Here is a 22,451-nt window from a genome sequence, read left to right as displayed (position 1 = left end):
TCTTCGTGTACAGGACCAAGCTTTCTGTGCCCTATGTGGGTCCTGTGATTTGAACAGTTGTCCCATCCTCCAAAGTCCTTATCAGTCTTCTATCATCTGTGGCATTTACAGAGGCACAGTTTCCTGTGCTTCCAGGAGGAAATGAGCCAAGTCCATAACTAGTAAAACCCTGGAGATGAGAGAATGCTGTGAAAGTTAACTGAGACCCAGGAATACATATGGGAAACGGGGGACTGAGAGCTTTACAGGAGGACTTTATTCTGTCCAGCTTTATTGGCCAGGACCACTACTCAACCTGCCTTAGACTGTAGAGAGTGCATGTGTGTGTGTTTGTGTGTGTGTGTATCTCTGTGTGTGGGGTGGGCAGGGGGCATTGACTGAAGCATAAACCTGCCCCTTCAACAACCAAACAGCCTTTAGTACCCACATTTCCTCTAGGATCAATAGTAAAACAGTAAATAGTTTGCACCCACAGTAAAAACTCTGAATGTGAAACCTTCAGGTCTCTCTGACAAACTGCAGAGTAGAGTACCATTGGAGTAGTTTGGGGTATTTTCCAGTCTCCTTAATAGCAGATGCTATTCCAGTTGGAAAGCCCACTGCTTGCTCTAGTTGGGTAGCAATCCGGATGACTTCATGTGCCCACATCCAGTCCAGTGCAGTGAGGAGGGGGGTGAGGGACAAAGTGAAGTCGTTGGGTGGAAGTTATGGGAAAATCTATTCACTGGGCTTGACAGGAGTGTTTTGTCTTTCCCCACCTTTGTCCCTCGGTGGCAGTGAGCTTGAGAGCATGTTCAGGCCCTGTCCCATCCTGATGTTGATGTGAGCACTGAAATGAAATCTCCAGCTGGCACATTCATATTTTCAGGGTATAATTCTTTCTCTTCCTTATTCTTCCCTTCAATTCCCCTTTCTCCCATTTCCTCCTGTTACACCAAATCTGGTTCTAGAGATGACCCAATCCCTCATACTTTACAGTTATTTCCTTTAAAATACTATGGTTTAATTTATATACTAACTTCTCTCTACATTTTCATGTTCCTTTCACTCAAAATAGAGTCTGCCAATTTTCCCTGCAAATAAACAATAAAGATCTTATCATTTCTGAATGACTAATGCACACTTAGCTAAATATTAAATAATAAGGAAGTAGAATAGGTTTTGTTCAACCCTCCTCTATGAAGGCAACTAAATTTTCAGTTACTCTACATCCAGATATATCTACAGTCTTCCAAGGTAATCTCCAAATAAAGCATATTTATAAATATTTTCCCTTCAGAAATAGTTTTAAACATTTCAGCATACATCATTGTTCTATACTCAGATGTTCACAAATGTATTTTGGAGATGGCTTCAGAACTGACCCAATGTATTTTCTGATTTTTTTAAAGCATATAAACTATTTATATAGCACATAACATATTTTTAAATTATAGAGCATTGCATTACCTGAAACTACCAGAATGTAATGATCCTACCCAAATGGAAATTTATGTTACATCAGATACTTTTCCTGCTAACAGTAATATTTTTTCAGTCTGTTTAAGTAAGTAAAAAGTACCTTTTATTTTGACGCCATTGCTTAAATCATCTCTTTAGTAATTTTCATGTAAGGATGGGGGAATTGTAAGAGCTGGAGGACTAGAACATCTGCTATGAGACTGTCACTTCCCTTACATTTTTGGTTGTCTGCCCCAGCCATACAACTATCACCCACATTCAGAGGGACTAGTTTGGACCTATGCTGGTTCCTTCCCTGTCTGGCTGGAGTTGATGAGCTCCCATTAGCTCAGGCAAACTGTTTCAGTGGGTGAACCCATCACGGTCTTGATCTCTTTGCTCATATTCTCACTCCTCCCACTCTTCAACTGGACTTTGGGAGCTCAGTCCAGTGCTCCGATACAGAGCTCTGCCTCTCTTTCCATCAGTTGCTGGATGAAGGTTCCGTGGTGATATTTAAGATATTTATCAGTCTGAGTCCCAGGCAAGGTCAGTTTGGGCACCCTCTCCTTTATTGCTTAGGGTCTTGGCTGGGGTCATCTTTGTGGATTGCTAGGAATTTCTCTAGAGCCAGGTTTCTTGCTAGCCCCATAATGGCTCCCTCAATCAAGATATCTTTTTTTGTTGTTGTTCTCTGTCGCTCCTCCATCTCAACTATCCTGTTCCCTCAAGTTCTTCTCCCCATTCTTCTTCTCCCCTCCTCTTCCCCTTTCACCCTCTCTTCTCCTTCACCCCCATGCTCCCAGTTTTGTCAGGCAATCTTGTCTATTTCAACTTTCCAAGTGAATCTATATGTTTTTCTTAGGGTTCACCTTGTTACTTAGCTTCTCTAGGATCATTAACTATAGGCTCAATCGCCTTTGTTTATAGCTAGTATCCACTTATGAGTGAGTACATACCATATTCATCATTTTGGGTCTGGGTTATCTCACTCAGGATGGTGTTTTCTCGTTCCATATATTTGCATGCTAGTTTCAAGATGTCATTGTTTTTTACTGCTGAGTAGCACTCTAATGTGTAAATGTATCACATTTTCTTCATCCATTCTTTGGTAGAGGGCCATCTAGGTTGTTTTCAGGTTCTGACTATTAGAAATAATGCTTCTATGAACATAGTTGAACAAATAAATGCCTTTGTAGTATGATTGAGCATCTTTTTGGTATATGCCTAAGAGTGGTATTGCTGGATCCTGAGGTAGATTGATTCTCAATTTTCTGAGAAACCGTCATACTGATTTCCAAAGTGGTTGTACAAATTTGCATTCCCACCAGCAATGGATGCATATTCCCCTTACTCTAAAACCTTTCCAGCATAAGATATTATTGGTGTTTTTGATTTTAGGCATTCTGACTGGTATAAAACAGTATCTCAGAGTTATTTTGATTTGCATTTCCCTGATGGCTAAGGATACTGAACATTTCCTTAAGTGTATTTCAGCCATTTGAGATTATTTTGTTGAGAATTTTCTAACTTTATATGGAAAAAAAAACCAGGATAGCCAAAACAATCCTCTACAATAAAGGAACTGCAGGAGGCATCACCATCTCTGACATCAAGCTCTATTACAGAGCTGAAAACAGCTTGGTACTGGCACAAAAACAGAGAGGCTGACCAACGGAATTGAAGACCCAGATATTAATCCACAAACCTATGAACACCTGATTTTTGACAAAGGAGCTAAAATTATACAATGGAAAAAAGAAGGCATCTTCAACAAATTGTGCTGGCATAAATGAATGTCAACATGTAGAAGAATGAAAATAGATTCACATCTATCCCCATACACAAAACACAAGTGTAAATGGATTAAAGACCTCAATATAAACCTAACCACATTGAACATGATAGAAGAGAAAGTGGGAAATAGCATTTAATGCATGGACACAGGAAACCACTTCTTAAATATAACATCAGTAGCACAGACACCGAGAGCAACAATAAATAAATGAGACCTTCTGAAACTGAGAAGCTTCTGTAAAGCAAAGGACACAGTCAATAAGACAAAAAAGGCAGCCTATAGAATAGGAAAAGATCTTCACCAACCCCACATCAGACAAAGGACTGATCTCCAAAATATATAAAGAACTCAAGAAATTAGATATCAAAATTTCAAATAACATCCCCAGACATTTACCTGCCTCTTTCCCTTGGTGCTGGTGTTAAAGCAGGTCCCACCACGACCCAAGACTGTATACTCTCAACTTAATCTTCTCAAACTTTATTTTCCTATCATTTGCTGTGTTTATCACATGGACAATCTCTCCTGTAAGCATAATTCAGGTATTTATTTGATGCAGTCTGACTCATAAAAGGAGTCAAGACAAAGAGTTAGGATAGTTTTTTTATTTCTATGTGCATGTAGGTATCATAGGTTTCCACTCCAATATTAAACAAAATTTGTTTACGATTCATTGTTTTCCAAGATGAGCTCAAGAAAAGTAAAGTTTCAATTGCAGATAGCTTCAAGTGATAGAAAGTGAAATCCATACTGGGTAAAGTTTATTTCCTGGAGATTCTTTGGAGATCATTACATTGATTGGTAGCACTGATAGTACTTGGAAGTGTGGGGTCAGTCTGATTACTTTAGTTTTACCTTTAGTGTTGTTTAATTTCTTTAATGTGAATGCACACCTGCTTCTCTGTCTCATAACTTCACTCGAGCATTTCTTGGTATAGTCTCCTGTGTAAAAGTCCCTGGGAAGCCTTTCTTTCATGCTTATAGATTCAAAACTTTGTTTGTTTGTTCTTTTTCCATAGCAAGACATTTTTTGGTCACTGGTAAGAAGCCCTTTATTCAGTAGCACCACGGAGGCTTATATACCCAACAGTCAAGTGGGCCAACAGGTGAAAACCTTATCCTCTGATCCTCAAGGCCAAGGCAACACAGGCTCATGAAGAAGAGTTGGTAAACAAGTTTGACAAAGCTTTTAGTAACTCAAATCAGAAGAAAAGTAAAGATCTCTAGCAAGGAAGAACAGCTAGAGGCCAGGACTCCAAATGGTCCCAACATGTCCCCCTAAAACCATCCTATCTTAGGTCATTTCAGAAGAGTAAACCCTTACCCGTCTTTGGGAGGCCCCTTCCCTGTCTTAGGCAGGCCCTCTTCTGTAGAAGTTGCCTGTATACAGTGGAGTCTTCATTGTTGGTGCAGTATTTGTAAGCAAACCTGGGGTACATTTGAGTTACTGGCCAACAGGCTCAGAAGGACTTGCTAAATGACCATATGCTACATTCTCGTGGATTGTCTGATCTTACACAGAATTCAGAGACGAATGTCCATGGCAACAGGTGTTAAGATTGCCAGCAAGAGGGTCCCCAATCACCACTGGACCTAGCCTCCCATTTGGGCTTTGGTATTCTACCAAGCCTTTGGCTAAAACAGGGCACACAGGTATCAACAATCTGGTGTGCCAATTCTAACATTTCAAAGGCTATTTAAGTAACCATTGAGCTGTTTCACCACATAAGAGGCCTTAGCAATATTAACAGATGTCACACAAATGGAATGATAAAAGTGTGAACAAGACATTTGTTGTACTAGCCATAAGTTCACCTGCTCCTACAATAGGGCAGTCTCTTGATTTAAATTCAAAAGTCCAAATTTAATGTGGATACTCAGGGCATTCTGAGTCTGGAGAGCATCGTTGACTTGTCAGTTTATCTATGGTGTGCAACACCAACGATGTTTGTGCCATTGCCAGTCCTGCAACCATGGCTGCAGCAGCAGACACCTCGACGACAGCAACCACTGCAGCTATCTCTCCAGAATCTCGTTTCTCTCGATACAGGGTCATCTCAGTCTGCTTAGTCTTTTTGGTAATTGGCAGTGGTATGATGGCTGGTACCTGAACCAACAAGACAGCACTGGAGTGGGCATCCCAGCAGTCGCTCAGGCCACAGTTTCTGAAAGAACAACCAAGAATATATTTTCCTCCAAAGGTGCTATTCCATACTACAAAAAAGAAAAGAAGAAAGAAAGAAAAAACTAAAACATAGACATGGGATTTAATAGTAAATACTATCAGTATATAAATGAATTGACTCATCAGGAAACATTTGTAATGCTAGAATACAGGCTGTTATTTCAGATGCTTGAGCAGAGACATTGCCTACCAAGATTTTTAAAAGAATATTTGTAACTACTTTTTATTATCTATTGTTCTAGTTAATTTAGATACGTATTACATGTATCATATATTCCTTACTGGCCTTTGTATCTTTCTTTTTTCTTTTGGTATTAAGTATTAGCTACTTATCTTCTCTTTGCTCTGCAAACACTTCTGTGCTCTACATTGTATGATTTCCCCATGTTGTCACAGGCCTGCCTGTACTTCTTGATCTGTTATTAATGATCCAGATTCTCTGTGATCATAACTGTGAAGGTTTTATTTTTATCTCGACAAGTTAATGCATTTCCTTCTGCCATAGTTTCCCTGAGCTCCTACAGCTCCACTGAGAACTATTGCCTCTTAGCTGGTGTGTGAACTTGCAATTTCTCAGTTTCCCTGGCTCTTGTGCTTAGGATGGCGACAACAATCATTCTATTTGTTAAAAATATAGTGAAGATTAAATGTGTTAATTATTGAAGGCATTTTAAATAATGCCTTATATGTGATAACTGCTTGCTGATGATTTTTTGTGGCTTATATAGTGAACTCCTTTACAAGTTTTTTCATTATTTTTAATTCAAGAAAAACTGTTCCTTGGGATGGAGAGATGGCAGTCAGTAAAATGCTTACAGTTGGAGCCTCATAGGTCTGGATTCTGTGCACAGCACCCAAGAAAATGTGTGCTCAGTGTTATGTTTAGGTAATCCCAGTGCTGGGAAGATAGAAGCAGGATTCCTGTAGCTTTTATGGCCAGCCAGCTTGGCTGAATTAGCAAGCTCCAGTTCATAAAGGGAGAACCTATCTCTAAAAATAAGGTGAAAAACAATTAAAGAAGACACTCAACTTTGACCTCTGATCATCACATCCCTTTACACACACACACACACACACACAGACACACCCCTCCATGCATATATATAGGTATACACACATATGCTTTTACCCCCAAAAGAATGAACACACACACATGTATCACACACATATATGTATACACATGCACAAAGGAAAATGAAGTATTATCTAACGTTGGGGTTTAGCCCATTAACATAGTAGTGACTTAATGCAAGAAGTTGCACTTATATATATAATCATAATATTTGTAACAAACCATGCAATTACCTCAAGAGAGTGTCGTAATTTCTTGGAATAAATTTTACTATGCCTAAAAGCAATCTGTCTACATTCTATAGCTTATCAGTCTCCTGTCTATCATCTACATATCTATCAGTATGAATTTAATTTATAATAAAGTGAATATCTCCAGGTAGTAGGATGAGAGATTCTGTTTCCTCTACCAAGCTGCAGTGCTTGCCTGTATCTTTTCCTTTCTATATCATGACGATTCTTTATAAAAATAAATCTGTGTTTAATATTAGCTTGTTGCATTTAATGTCCTCATGCTCAGAGTGAGAGGTAAGTAGGGGACAGACCAGAGAAAGAGCAACCGAGGGAGCCAGGCTCACTGCTAAAAGAAGGGGCAAGTGGGCAAGATGCACAGGTGGTCTGTGGCTCAAATGTGGTTCCTTCCCTGTCTGGACACGACCTGCTATGAGGATTCTTACAGTAGATGGGACAGGGCAGGAGTGACTTGAGCACACTGAAAAATAAAAACCACAGATATGTGCACTTAATTTCTCTTCTAAAATTTCAAAGTTAATTCTTTGAGCATTTGATTAAATTCCTTTCTCCTTGGAACTTATTTCTACAAGTAAGGAAAAACTGAAGTAGCTAAAAAAAAATGTTTGTTTTTGTTTGGAAGGTTAGTTAATTCACTAAATAAACTTATTCATGTGCACCTACTAAATTTTATATGAAGACTCGTAGTGCAAACCTGTGTTAGCTTATTCACTAATTATGTAATAAGAATGTTGGAAAAAATGTCTAACTCATATTTTATTCATGCTTAATTAAATATATTGTTCAAATACTTGTGGCATAATATAATACTCATGAACCAAAAAGTTATAATAAACAACGTGACAAGAGAAAATTGCTAGTTATGGTTCAGTTTTATGGATATTTTTGCTGAATTTATAAATAGATTGCATCATTTTTGGATGGGTTTCGTCTCAACCTTTCTAAATGAGTTACTGCCACGAGTGCAGCATATTCATGAAATGGGGCCTTAAACAGGTATCAACATGCCCTTTGGGGTTTTCCATAAATTCAATTTTTATATCCAGTGTCAATAGTGGTTTAGAAATGAATTGAGAGAAAGATTGACAAAAAGTCATAAATTGAATAACCTATAGAGACTTAGATGTAGGCTCCCCAGGAGACATTGTGGCTTATTGAGTTACAGCCTTAAGTAGAGTTCAATAGTACCTTCTCTTATACAGTAATGTGACTCCAGCTCACACTTCAGCCCAGAATGAAATGGCCATCTTTAATGGCATTGCAATTTCTCTCTTAGTTTTAAATCATTATTAGGTTCAGTCATCGTGTATTGACCAAAAATAGAAATTATCAAGGTGGTTTCATATCCGCTGGTAGCGAAAGCTTGTTGCTCCAGACTCTCTCAGGTTGTCTCCTTATTTACTTTACTTTTGATTTAAGTCTGTATAAGATGAGAGACTCTTAAGGAAAGTGAATCAAATAACGAGTCCAAAAGATAATAATATATTTTGGATAAAGAATTAGACATTCAACTTGACTTTATTATTCTCATAAAGAAAAACTGTCATGTATAAATTCATTGTCATCAGTTTGAAATATTGAGATTTAAAATAGCTTCCTTCTGCAATTAAATACTGGAAATTCAGGGAAAAACTATTTCAACTTGCCTAGTTCCTCTCCTGAATGTTTTCTGTGTGTTGGGCATGTCTCCTCTGAAACCTCCCAGGCAGGAAGATTGGGAAACCCCTTCACACTGGAGGACTAGAGCTAGCCCTTCCTGAGATAGCTATTCTGAATGCATCCTGCTCACTTCTATTTCAGCAGAACCAAGCAGGTCATGCTGTATTTAAAGTAAAGGCAAACAGAAAAATCTGTCCTCCACACACTGAGACAATGGGGATGTTCTATCCGGAACTCACCAAGGCCAGCTGGCCTGGGTCTGAAAAAGCATGGGATAAATCCGGACTAGCTGAACATAGAGGACAATGAGGAATACTGAGAACTCAAGAACAATCGCAGTGGGTTTTTGATCCTACTGCACGTACTGGCTTTGGGGGAGCCTAGGCAGTTTGGATGCTCACCTTAGGAGACCTGGATAGAGGTGGGCGGTCCTTGGGCTTCCCATAGGTCAGGGAACCCTGATTGCTCTTCGAGCAGATGAGGGAGGGGGACTTGATCAGGGAAGGGGGAGGGAATTGGGAGGCGGTTGCAGGGAGGAGGCAGAAATCCTTAATAAATAAATAAAAAATAAAAAAAAATAAATAAAAGAAAAATCTGTCCTAGGGAAATGGAGGGATCCTCAGATGAGGGCCCTCCAAAAAAGTTAGGTATTTGTCCAACCCCATGCACCGATAATTTGCATATAAAATTTGATTTACACAAAGTATGATTAACATACTTGCAATGAAAGGTGGTGGATATTTGAAAACTTTAGTTGCTGTTGAGCAAGTTGCATTAAATAGCACGTTGCTGGACTGGGATCTTCCATAGTTTCTTTGTAAGGACTTTTTAGCTGCTCATTCACATAATTAACACAGCACTTCACAGTTTTGTTTGCAGCTATAATGTTCACTGTAAGCTTCCTTCATTATCGCTATACTCATTTTTTTACTCCCTATAAGGAGTAAATTAACTTTATTGAAATATCCAGAAGTTAATAGATGATACAAGGGTAAATGTGGCCCTGCTCTTAGATGATAGTACTGGTTTTTGATGCAGGCAGAAGGCTAAATAGAGACTTAAAAAAATGAGAGAGAGGCAGAGGAGAGATATAGAGATGGAGATGGGAGAAGAGAAAAAAGGGAGAGAGGGGAATAAGAGAACTGTTTCTCAGAATTTGATACAACGTTGTAGACATTTCTGAAAAAAGTTAGCAGGTACATAGAGTGCACCAAGGCCTTAGCAGAGAGGCCTCTCATTTTGTAGGCATTTCCAGAACTAGTCCAACTGTTCGGAGACTTGTATATTAGGAAGGTCATAGAATGAGGCATAAGATTGTCTTTGGTCTTGCGATTTTTCTGAATTACAAAACTTAACACATTGCTGCAGATTTTCAAACAGTTGCAAGCATGGTTGGAAGAGATCCCTCGTATCCTTCATGCGGCTCTCTTTGTTGGTTCCATTGAACAGACTGGCAGAAGAATACCTCAGCTAGGATGGTGAGTTCTATTCATTTCACTGATCTCATTCTGTTAGCTCTACTTTCTGTGTGTATAACTGCCTATGATTGGTCCCACCTAACTTCATTCCATGTATTGCTACATGCAGCATCACCATCATCCAGATACAAAGCAGTTTTGTCACTAGGATCTGTGTGCACAAACAAGCTGCCCTTCCTTTCTGTTCTTCTCCCAGCTCAGGGCAACTATTATCCTACTCAGCAAAATGTAAAAGTGTGTTGTTTTGAAAATATTACAAATGGCATCATAGGGTAAGCAAATTTTTGGAATTTCCCTCCATATATTGCAGCTCACTACAAATTGGTCTAAGCTGTTTCCCTGGTTGATGGAAAGGATCATGATGATTCCCTTATGGGTGTTATCAACTCACCTGGTGCTTGCCTTAGGTTGCTGAGAGGAATCCTAGAAAAGAATGGTACACCCGAGCTGCCATTTGTCTTATGTTGTGGGTCAGAAGAGATGGGTTTGGGGAGCCTTCTGTGGGGAGTGACAGGAGAAGTAACACACCTTGTAGCTCTGTTGTCCCTCTCATCTTGACATCCCAAATCAGCTTTTGGACTTGCCCTATGATTATATTTTGCTTTATTTCTTGGGCTCATAGCCACATCAGTGTATCTATTCAACTGTGAATAGAGAAACAGTCATGGTGGCTTACCTTTGCTGTTTGTCCGTCTCCTCGTTTCTGTTCTCCATGAGTTTATTTTCTTCCTCTTGTTTACTATGAGTTAATACATTTACCTTATTTTGTTGTGACTAAGAATGAAATTCAGTCTCTGTTGCTTTACTCTCATGCCTGCGTTGAAACTTAAAAACCTGGGTCAGGATATGTTTTGCCTATAAATACAACATACCAAACAAACTACTAGCTTAAGAGATGAGGATAATAATAAAAGACTAGAAATAAATGTTACTAACCATTTGTCTAATTCAGTGGTTCTAGCCGAATACCTCAGAAACCTTTACCATTTCCATTCATTGTGAAAAGAAAAACATTCTTATAGTTGTTGTACAACCATATATATTATGTCTAGTATATTATATAGCATATATTACATTTCATACATTATAAAAAGATATGGCAGCACTGAACATTAGCTAATGTATAACATCTTAAGTTAGACAAGTACAGGTATCTAGTTCTTGTTGTCAAATGGTCATTTTCCTTAATCCCTCCTGTAGATTTTCCCTCATGTCTAACTGGTTAGGAGCTTACGAAGTCCAAGCTTGCCTCCAGAAGCAATGAAATGGTTTTTGAGTCATTTTCACCCATTTCTGCTTATACGTATGGGAAATATCGCTTAAAGCAAGTGGGTATCTAAGTTCTGATAAGTGTCAAGGTTTCATTTGGATTTAAAAGAACAGGTGTGAGTGGTGACTGTAACACTATTCTGGACTGGTGCCTTACGCCATGACCTGTTGTCTTAGTGTGATCGAATCTTTGATGTATAAATTGCTGAGAATGGATATGAGGACCAAGTTCATATTTAGGATGATGAGTTGAATTTATTTGGGTAGAGAATTAGCTCTTACCAAAATTCTGTGTGTAAGAAAATGGATAGGTTTAGGCCCAATGAATGATTCAAATTGATGTTTCAGCCATGATTGATAAGTGGTTTACCAGTGGTTTACCAGTGGTTGCCCAAGAAAGTAAGAACCATGACCTAGTGGTCAAACAGAAAACCAAACTTCACCCAAGTTATGTTTACTTCAGTGTAGTTTGAATTGGCTAGAAAACTAAGCGTGTCTGGGTTTAGGCACCCATTGGTGATGTGTGGGGGAAAAGCAAAAGTAGGGACTTCCAACAAAAATCCAGGTGAGTAAGGACTGCTCTCATTCCTGAAATTAAGATGGGGAAGCAAGAGGAAGAGAGGGAAGGAGAACTGTGGTTTGTATATAAAGTGAAAAAAAATTAAAGACCCTTTAAATAAAAAAATTAAAAAAAATCACATTTAAACTCTGAAAGATGTATATAACTCAGAAATATGTGAAATCTTTTTCTTAATTTTCTTAGCATACTGATTTCATTTGGAAGCACAGAGCTATTGAAAATTGGATTCATTTAGAAAAATAGCTTTGATATTTAGAAAATACTCTGGGATCTAGATTAATGTGCTGATGCCGAGATAAAAAAGAAAACTGATTAATTGCACGAGTTACTCAATAAATATTTACAAATGCCTGAATAATCAGAAATTGCAACACGCCAGGCTTTATACGAGGTACTGATGATGTGGGCTGCCATTCCTGAGGGAGCACGCTTCGACTGGGATTTTCCGAATTAGATGAAGTCTCCGATCTAACCTGAGGATGCAAAGATGAGTAGCATACCTTTGCTAGGCTCACGTTGCTCAGTCTCCAAGGCAAAACAGCACAGACCCTCTACTCTCTACCTACCTTGTCTATAATTGAATTCCGAAGAATCGGCAGCACACCCAGCACCCAGCTGATGCACAAAACTCTGTTTTGCATAAATGAATATGTAAGCAGATAACTTACATTGTGTACTATGTCATATGTAATGAATATGTAAGCAGATAATTTACATCGTGTATTGTGTCGTGATGCTTCAGTGAAACTACAAAGGAAGTTATAGGATACTGCGCATATGTGCAAGGGTAGTCATCTGGGGGGATGTATAGAAAGCCAGGGAATGGGCTGGAGAGATGGCTCAGCGGTTAAGAGCATTGCTTGTTCTTCCAAAGGTCCTGAGTTCAAATCCCAGCAACCACATGGTGGCTCACAACCATCTGTAATGAGGTCTGGTGCCCTCTTCTGGCCTGCAGACAGAATATTGTATATTTAATAAGTAAATAAATATTTAAAAAAAAAGAAAGCCAGGGAAAGTATCAGAGGGCGTATTCAGACTGAATCTTGAAGGATGAACAGATTTTTGTCACGCAGAGGAATAGACAGAGAGAAAACCTGTGGCCTTATATTGAAGATTTGTGATTGGGAAATGCGCAAGCAACAGGAACCAGTCATGTTGAAGGACTTCTGGAATATGATGGAGTCATTTGGGGAAATATATTCTTCTAAGGAGTTTATCTATTATCTTGCATATATGGGGAAAATAACAACAGAATGTAAATGTCTAAAGGTGCTATTAGATGTGATTCTCAGAAAGGGCAAGTGGAGGCCATGTGGGAGGAGGGCTGGGGAATGCCAGAGCCCCGGATTTAATTTATCGGGCACTGTGAGGAATCCAAGGGTAGAACAGAGAGAAGAATAAGAACACTGACATAGGAAATGATTTTTTTGGGGGGGGGTAATGAGAACTATTTTAGAGACAGAATTAATGAGATGACGATTGACTTGTTATGATAATTCAAGGAGGATAGAGGATCAGTTTTTACCCTCAGGTTTCTGGTTGGGGGGACTGTGTGGTGGTATAGCATGTGGTTAGTGATGAGGAAGATTTCTTTGGGAGAGTGGACATGCTCTCTCTCATTTGAAAGACTGTAGCATAAGAAAGACAACTATTACGTTAAAGACCGAGATAAACCTTTTCCAGATATATATATATGTATATGTAGAGAGAGAGAGAGAGAGAGAGAGAGAGAGAGAGAGAGAGACTTGAAATTATGTATGTTCTCATGTATGTGGTGATTGTGAAGAACTAAGTTCAACATCAACATTGTCTCCCAGGAACCATTCACCTTGATTTTTAATTAAAAACATTTTTTTAGATTATAACATAATTACATCATTCCCTCCAAACCCTCCCATATACCCTTCTTTCCCTCTCTCTCTCAAATTAATAACCTCTCTTTTCATTAATTGTTGATTGTTGTTACTTGTTTGTGTATGTATATATTCCTAAGTACATAAACATAACCAAGGTGACCTGTTCACTCCGTACGTGTATTTTCAGGACTCGCCATTTGGTAATAGATAATCAATTGGTGTGTGATCTTTCCTGGGAAGACTACTTCCTTTGCTCTCAGCATTTCTTAGTTGCCTATAGCTATTTTTTAATGTATATTTAAAATTCTCAGACACTATGCTTTGATCATAGTCTTTGCTTTACCACAACTCCTCCCAGATCCGTGTGTTGCTGAGGCCTCTTGAGTTTTCCCTCCTCCGTATTTGCATGCTTATCAGTGTGACCCTTGATCTGCTCAGATGTAAGCACCCATGTTGGTGAGACTTGGGTGTAACTTCTGACTTTGTTTTTTGAAGCAGGTCTCCCATTGGTGTGGAGCTCTGCACGGTGGCTGGATTGTCCAGCTAGCAAGAGTCAGGATTCTGCCTTCCTCCCCTTCCCAGTTGCTGGGATGACAAGCCCATATCTGGCTTCTTTTACAGTTTCTATGAACAACTCAAATCCTTGTGGTTGTGTGACTGAAGCAGAATTATTAAAAACTCAGAGACAGATATTAGGGTTCAACCTGAAGGTCAGAAAAGCAAAACAGTTCACCACTGCTCTTACCTTGTTCTTAGTCCCCCAGTAATCTCAGAATGAGACTGTGTGTGACAGCTGTCTCCTTCTTTCTTAAAATCCTCTCTAGGGCTGGGAAAGGCATGCATCACTGTCACCTAGTTTCTATGGCAAACTAGTGTGGCTTTGGGATTAAAATTGGGTGTCTCCATTGCCTGGTCTGTGATGATTAGGGCAGCTGTTTTACCCTCTGATCTTCACACAAGCTTTATTTAGTAAAATGCAAATGAAATATCACTACATGTGGCAAGTTTTACATATTGACCTATCTCTCAAGTTTTTTCAAGGGTAAATACTTTCAATAAACCTCTTTCCAAGTATAGCATCCATGACTCATAAAAGGTTGATACAGTGAACACAAACAAAAGGATACTCTTGGGTAAGCCACTGTCAGTAACAGAATATGATAATCCTCACAATCTGCACACCTATTTGTCCTCAAAAGGAACACAATTTTAAGCCAGTGTAGTGGCACACACCTTTAAGGTCAGTACTTGAGAAGCAGAAGTGGGCATAACTCTATAAGTTCAAGACCATTTTGGTCCACAGAGTGAGCTCCAGGCCAGCCAGGGCTATGCAGTCTTACTCTGTCTTTAAAAAAAAAAAGGAACAAAAGTTTAATAAAACATTTTTGAAACTTCTAGTGATTCTTTGCAGATTTCACATCATGCATTCTATGCATTCCGATCCCACTCATCTCCCTGGCTCCTCCCATTTGCCTGCTATAGCTGCAACCCACCTTCCCCCTTTTCAAAACATTTGACGCTTTCACCTTATCACTCGACTAATAAATGAGTCAAATTTTCCTCCTAACATCCTCAAGCTATAGTTGACCAGGTTAGATTTGAAGCATCAACTTATAGTCCATATCTGTTAATACCCAGACTTGCTGAATTTGAGAGTCAAGAAGTCGGAAAAGACACTATGTTTATTGAAGAATTGAGAGCAAAAGAGGGCAAATATGGTTCTCAGATAAATTAGTGCTTTTAAAATAAGTTGTTGGGGAAAAGCTGCTACTTAAAAGCAGCGATATTATGTTTCTTACGTGGATAATATTGGTAACTAGCATCTATTAGCCACTTACTATGTGTCAGGACAGTTTTCTGAGCTTTATGGGTATTAAATAATTGAAACCTTACTCTTATTAGCCCATGATGCATCTCCAGAAAGAGCAGCTGCACTGTTCCTCAAGCTACAGCTAGGATGTCTCAGAGCAAGACTTTGAACTTACCTCAGAGTTTTGTTTCTTAGATGAATGCTAAAATCTATGGAGTAAGCCACAGGGAGGGAAGCAATGGCAATCTATACAATTGCTGATGATTAGTTACGTTCCCTGGTAATTGCTAATGCTCATGGCGGAAGTGGCAGAGATTCCAAAGGAATGACTTAAACAAGAGGCAGCATAATGGTATAAAAATATAAGAAGGAGATTTATTTTATGCTTTATATTAATTTCTATGCTTTTTATTAATTTATTAAACAGTTAGTCCAAATCAAACAATGGCTTTGCACAGAGTCCTGTGTTTTGGAATCTTAGCAAATCAAGCAGAGCAGCTAATGGGGCAGTCTAGTGAGGATGCTGAGGGATCTTATAATAATGTTGTTGGTCGTTTGTTCAGGAAGTGCTGCTTCCTGCCCAGGAGCAGGGTAGCTCTCTGTGGAACAGACAACAAAAAATTTCTCTTGTGGGCTTAGCAGACTTTTGCATTGAAGTTAGGAGAAAACTCTCTTAGCATATCAAATCCACAATGATGGAGAAGCTGGCTGGCAAAACCCTGAAATGAGTTTTGTAAACTAGGCTAAAATTCTATTTCAGTCTCTCTACTAGCAGTTTTCCAACTCTCCTCACCCTTAACTGTAAGAAATGCTAAACAAACTGTGGTTAAGCAATTGCTTGACTGCAATTCGATTCAAAGTTTCCTAAAGCAAGACTTTCACATTAATAAACTCTTATCTTTCTTTCTCCTCCTTTTTCTTTTCATCTTCTAATGTGTGTTTTAGTGAAGAAAATAATCTGTTTCAGGATTCAGAAATGCAAGTGTGCTTTTGTGAGTTGGGGTGGTATGTGTATAGATTGCCTGGATGCCACCTCAGCTGTGGTGTCCAGGCACTGTTCACCCTGTCTTTGGAGTCAGGGTCTCTCATGGACCTCGAGTTAACCAGGTATAGGATGGACTACTTGACAACGGCATCCACAGTCTTTGCATCCTCAGTGTTGAGATGTCAATGGCGTATTTCTACACTCAGTTTCTTTGCATGACTCTGGGACTTGAAGTCAAGTCCTCAGGCTTGTGAAGTAACCCCTTTACTGACTTACCTATCTCCTTGCCCCACAAAGTTGTTTTAATGACCCAAGTAGAGTTTGCTTTCTATAGTGAAGGAGAGGATTTGAAGAGAACTAGTATGTTTGTATGTAGAAAGTCCAGTAGATTAGAAATAGATTAAGGCAAGTTGATCCTGGTAGGTAAACCTCAGATACAAAGCCATTAATGGATAATTTAAAAGGATAGAAATGTAATTGGGAGGGCTTCAATTGAGAGGAGACTAAAGCAAGAAATTGTCACTATGGTTTTTTTTTTCAGCAGGGCTGGCTTCACAATGAAGGAGTATCTATACACGTGTGGGGTTTAGGAGAGGATGGAAAAGTAAATGTAGACATATTTGCTGTCTATGTGATTCAGTATTAATATTTGTGAAAGTATAATAAATTCTTCAGTGCTCCTGAGAACCTCTTCACCCAAAGCATCAGAATGACCCATCCCTTCCATGCCACATTTCTTTCTTCCTTGGTTTGTGATTAAGTAATCCTGATCAAGAGAATGTTCCTTTCATGTCTCATGTCCTAATAACAGATTTTTAAATTTTTTAAGCACTTAAAAAGAATATTTTTCTAGGAGGTGATTTATAAAATCCCATTAGGGAATCATTTAAAAAGAATAAAATCTTTAACCCCCTATTAAATTTTATGTGGAGAGGAAAAAAATTATATAAAAGGGTCTCTGGCCTCAGTGTAGTTTAAAGTTGAAAAGTTGTTTAGATGGTTTAGAGTCTACATGGTTTTTCTTTTCCAGGGACTGATTACTGTGTGGGCTGTTTCCTAGTGGAGTGTAGTGATGGGTAAATCCCATAGAAACAAGGCTTCTCTCAGCTGAAACTGACTGCTCCAAGAAGATAGTTGCAGCTATAAATCAAAAGTTCTTCCTGTCAGCTTTGTTTCATTTCTTTATCCCCTTGTCATTCCATCTTCTCTAACTTGCCTTTAGAAAATAAATTAAATTTTCTGTAGCATAACCTTCTCAAGTTCTAACAATCTGAGCACATAAAATCTGTTAGCCTTTCTAGTATGTTAGTAGTTTTCTATAACCACTGACCCCAAAATATTTCCATCCCCTATAAATGAAACCCCAACCCATGTCTCAACATTCTGTTTCTCTAGTTCGACCAATCATTAGTCTCCTCTCTCTCTGTGAAGGTTTTCCTACTTTGAACATTTTGAATGCCATGAATCTTACGGCTATATCTGTTCTTTTTGGTGGCTCTCACATATGGTCCTCATGGTTCCAACACATTGTAGGGTGGTTAGTACTTCATTTCTCTCTCAACAGACGCAGCTTTACACTGCATGACATGGCCCAGGTTCCCATTATCCATTCATCAGTTGTCAGCTTCTGGAGTCATTTCTCCTTTCTTTAGAATCATAGACAGTGCTGGTATGAACTTGTACCAACCAGTATTTCTATGGTGCTTCACTTTAACTCTCCTGGATATACATGTAGGGGCAGCATTGCTGGGACCAGGGGGAGAGCCTTTAGAAACTTTCACATTCTAAACGGTTCACACTAATTCACACTCCTACCAGCCATGCATGGGGACTTGTTTCTTTTTACTTCCCCCTATCTTGTTCAAAACTTGGAAAAATATTTAGGCAGAGAAAAGCAGACTTTGGGATGTTTGGCTTTAAATGGGCTATCAGTATCCTACCGTGTCTCCTTCTGAGACTCAGGGACCATCACTGAAGAAATGGTAGAAAGCTTGTGCTCAGAGGTAGTGGATATCTGCAGCAAAATAGTACTTGCCAGACATGGCAAGGCATTGACTTGCTGAGTTTCCTGTGACTGTGCCTACATACTCAAGACCTGCTCAGGACTGAGTAAATCCCAGCATGGTCAGTGGAGGGGGTCATAATAGTTGAGGACCTATTGATAATTGATGGAGACTAGGGATGGAGACTAAATTCTTCTCATGGAAGCATCCTGAAAATTGTCTTCCACTTCTGTGCATATGCATGGCTCTAAGTAGACTTCATGGGTTTAAGGATAAAGGAGAGCACCTGAAGTTGGGAAGAAAAAGTGGTCCTAGCGGGTGAGGTGGAGGTGGTGGGGAGGAAATGAGAAAAAGATTTTATCAAATACTATTGTAGTCATGTATGGAATATCTAATTAAAAAGTGTAAGTATTTTATTGCCTTTTATTTTTTCATTTTAATCCTATCTTTCATCTCAACATCCTTATATTTTTCTGTTATTCTATTCCATTTTCTTTCTTTTAGTCACATGAAATTACCTGTTCTAAAAGCTAATTTATCTGTTCTTTTTTTTTTAAACAGGAAAATAATCATCTTCCCAGCATTTATCTCCCAATGGAAAATAATTGGAATAACATTTATCTATTGCTGCATGAAAAATTTTGTTCAAACTTAGCAACATAATGGACTGACCATTCATCTAGTTTCTGTGGGTTCAGAATGCATCCTTCTCTCCCTTTCTCTTAAGTCACATCGAGGTATGGGCAGAAAGATTGTCTCCATTAAGGCTTCATTGAGACATACGATGCTGAGAATCCTTGCATGATTGTTAACAGGCTCAGTTTCTCACTGTTGATGGCTGGTAGGCCCCTTTATCACTAGTTGTTTCTAGAGGCTCCTTCGTTCCTTCTCGTGTGGAATTCTCTGTATGACAGTTAATGATACAGCAGCTCCTTCCTGAGAGTGAGAAAGAGAAAGGGGTAGGCCATGTCCTTATAGTGTCATCGTAGAATCAACATGTCATCACTTTTGTCATAGTCTGTTTCTGAGACGGACAAAACCCCATCCCTGTCACAATCAAAGAAAAGCGGTCAATAACAGCATGAAAAACGGGAGCTGGGACTCATTGGGTTTGAGCTGCAGTGGTGCCTCTGACAAGAGTTTCATAAAGAAAGGGAAAGACTTGTGCACAAACAGATCATACTTTTATACATGCAAGGGATTTAATATAAACCTTTTCATTTTTGTTTAAATATAATTAGAATATTTCTTACAGAAGGTGGGTTTTCCAAGGTTTGTTAATGCAGAAACAAAAAGGAGAAACAGAATAATCCACTTGGAGAGAATCATGAAGTCTGCTCTGACTTCTGTGAAATGCTGAGACGCTCTTCAGGCTTCAGTTGTGATGTATATATAACCCAAGGGTGTTTTGTACCAGGAACTTACAAACGTCTTTGACATCAATCCATAATAAAAATTCATTTTCCATGGATACCATTTCACTACACAAATACATAGAATCACTTCCCAGAAAATCCAAGTTCCCCAAACTACAATGTACTCTTTCAAAATGTTTCCTGGTGAGAAGATACAAATGAGGGAATTCAAACCCTTGCTCACTTCAGAAGAAGTCGGGATACTTGAGGACGAATTTCTGAAGCAAGACTCGGGAGAAATTGAAGAAACCATTCATAGAGTTAGCGTCTGGGATTATGGAGTTTAGGCCATACTGCAGGAGCTAGGTTTCTTCAAACAAGATTTGGAGCACACAGTGTTATAGCCAAGGACCTTGGCATTTCCTACTTCATCATTTTTTAACCTAAACTGAAATTTTTGGTTGACTTTCATTCTAATTTTATTTTATTTTTTTCTAAAACAGTAATGCATAGAACTGCAGAAAGACAGGTGGAAGGAGGCAGAGAGGAAGGGGAAGAATGGAGGGAGTGAGGGAGGGAAGAATGGAGGGAGGGAGGGAGGAAAGGAGGGAGGGAGGGAGAGAAGAAGAAAGAGAGAGAGAGAGAGAGAGACTCAGCATAATGCAGATGCCTCAGTGCTTGCTAGGGAGCAAACTTTATTTGACCCAAATAGTGAGGTCAGGAAGAGTGAGCTCTTGTGTTCTGAAGTACTACAACTTAGCTGTAAACTATTTACTATGAAGAGAGGCTGTAATGAAAGCCGAGCTGAACATTTTCTAAGTCTCTTTAAACCCTATCACATATTCTAATGCCATCTAGGATTCTTCAGTGCTGTTCAGGATTTGTGAATGTACTGGGATAATTTTCCATTCTCTATACAATTTATAGCCATAAAGATATCTAAACCCCATTTATTTCATTTACAAAATAATTATTGGTCCCAATTTCCTGATACCCAAAGGATGATTTCTCTGTATTGTTCTGGTATTCATACAAACAACATGCTTTATTTCCTTATGGAGGTTACCTTGTTTCCAAACACTTTCCTTAAGGAGATGATGCTACGCCTTTTTTTCCTTCTGTAGTCTTCAGTGTGTGACTTCTGTCTACATGGCAGCAAAAGTCTAGCATGCTGCTAGGCATCATTTGATACTGTTTTAATGCAATGTTTTCTTGTATCCCTCAGGGTTTAGATTGAGACATACTGCTGTCAGCATAGTAACCCTATATCACCATGAGGACAGAAACTATGAAGAGAGAAGAATGAGCAAGAATAAACAAGGAATATGATCCTTAGTGATATCATGAAACCCTGTTACAGTCTTGGTTGCTAACTCAAGAATTTTTTTGTTGTTTATGATACACAAGTCTATTAGTATCGCATTTTGAGCTAAGATAACCTTGAGTGCCTTTTGCTATTCATGTTTCTTTCTTTTAAATCTAATGTTACATCATTATTCTGACATAGAACAAAGTTTGTACTATAAAATTCAAGTACATGTCTTCAAAACTTTATCATTTACTAATCTCCTCTATTGAGTCTCATAAATTGCAATATTCTGACTTACTGTCTTTCCTCCACATTATTTTAGTGAGATCAATCTACTTAAATAAGTAAAGCAAAGTCCAGACTTGCATGTAAGTGTAGGTTATAGCTAGAGTTTTCCATAATGTTGCTTAGTATGTTCAGTATCATGTGCTTATATTTACTTCATTCCTGTAAAATGGCTTCTCTTGTAGTTCATGCATTTCCACAGATCTACTTGCATATCATGATAAATATACGTTGAGATCCACGGAGCATGTGTATCTGTCCTTCATGTGCTTGCAACACAGGATTCCATATGTGAATCTGCAGCAATTCTTTCAATAGACATTGAGTTTGTTACTAGTTTAGTGCAAAAATATGCAATGTCGCTATAAAGAATTGTATATTTCTTCTAGTGTTCACTGTGCAGAAAATTCTCTAGTCCACACACTTAGAAATAAGATCGTTGGGTAGTAGGAGGCTGTAGGTCTGATTTTAATAGAGAATACTTAACAGTTTTCCTATGTGGATACTGACAACATCCATTTTGTGTGAGAACATTGTTGTTTCATTATCTTAGTCTTCAATATTCAAATTTTTCTAACAGTACACATCATATTTATCCCCTGAAATTTAATAATTTTCAGAAATATCTATCCACATAGTATTATGCTGTCTTTGAAACAGATATACAGGATGTGTTTCTTTTTTTTACTTATTGAGAACATTATTGGTTTTGCTGATGATTGCTTGCAACTTTAAGAGTACTTAGCATTATCAGGAAAACAAACCCAAAACAGCTAATATTCCCATTCCTAGGTTAAATGATTACTTTGTGTATCTGATATGATGCTCACATTATAAATTATTTATCAGGAAGTTCCAAATAAATAACTAAGATGTGAGTTTTGTTATCTGATTTGAGGATAATAAAGAAATTTAATCCCCCCTTTTTCTGTAATAAAACTATATGGTGCCTGCAAAGAAGTCTTGGATTATAACATGAATGGCGGTGATTTTTACGGAGTGTTGGTATTTAAACAGAAGAAAGGGTTCAGAAAATAAAGGTCTTTTGCTCTCTGGAGATCATCAGTTCCTCCTGGAAAATGATCTATTTCTGAAATGTGTGACTGTTCCTCACGT

Source organism: Microtus pennsylvanicus, chromosome 15 (genome assembly GCF_037038515.1).
Source record: "Microtus pennsylvanicus isolate mMicPen1 chromosome 15, mMicPen1.hap1, whole genome shotgun sequence".
NCBI lineage: Eukaryota > Metazoa > Chordata > Mammalia > Rodentia > Cricetidae > Microtus > Microtus pennsylvanicus.
Note: the sequence above shows the minus strand (reverse complement) of the source record.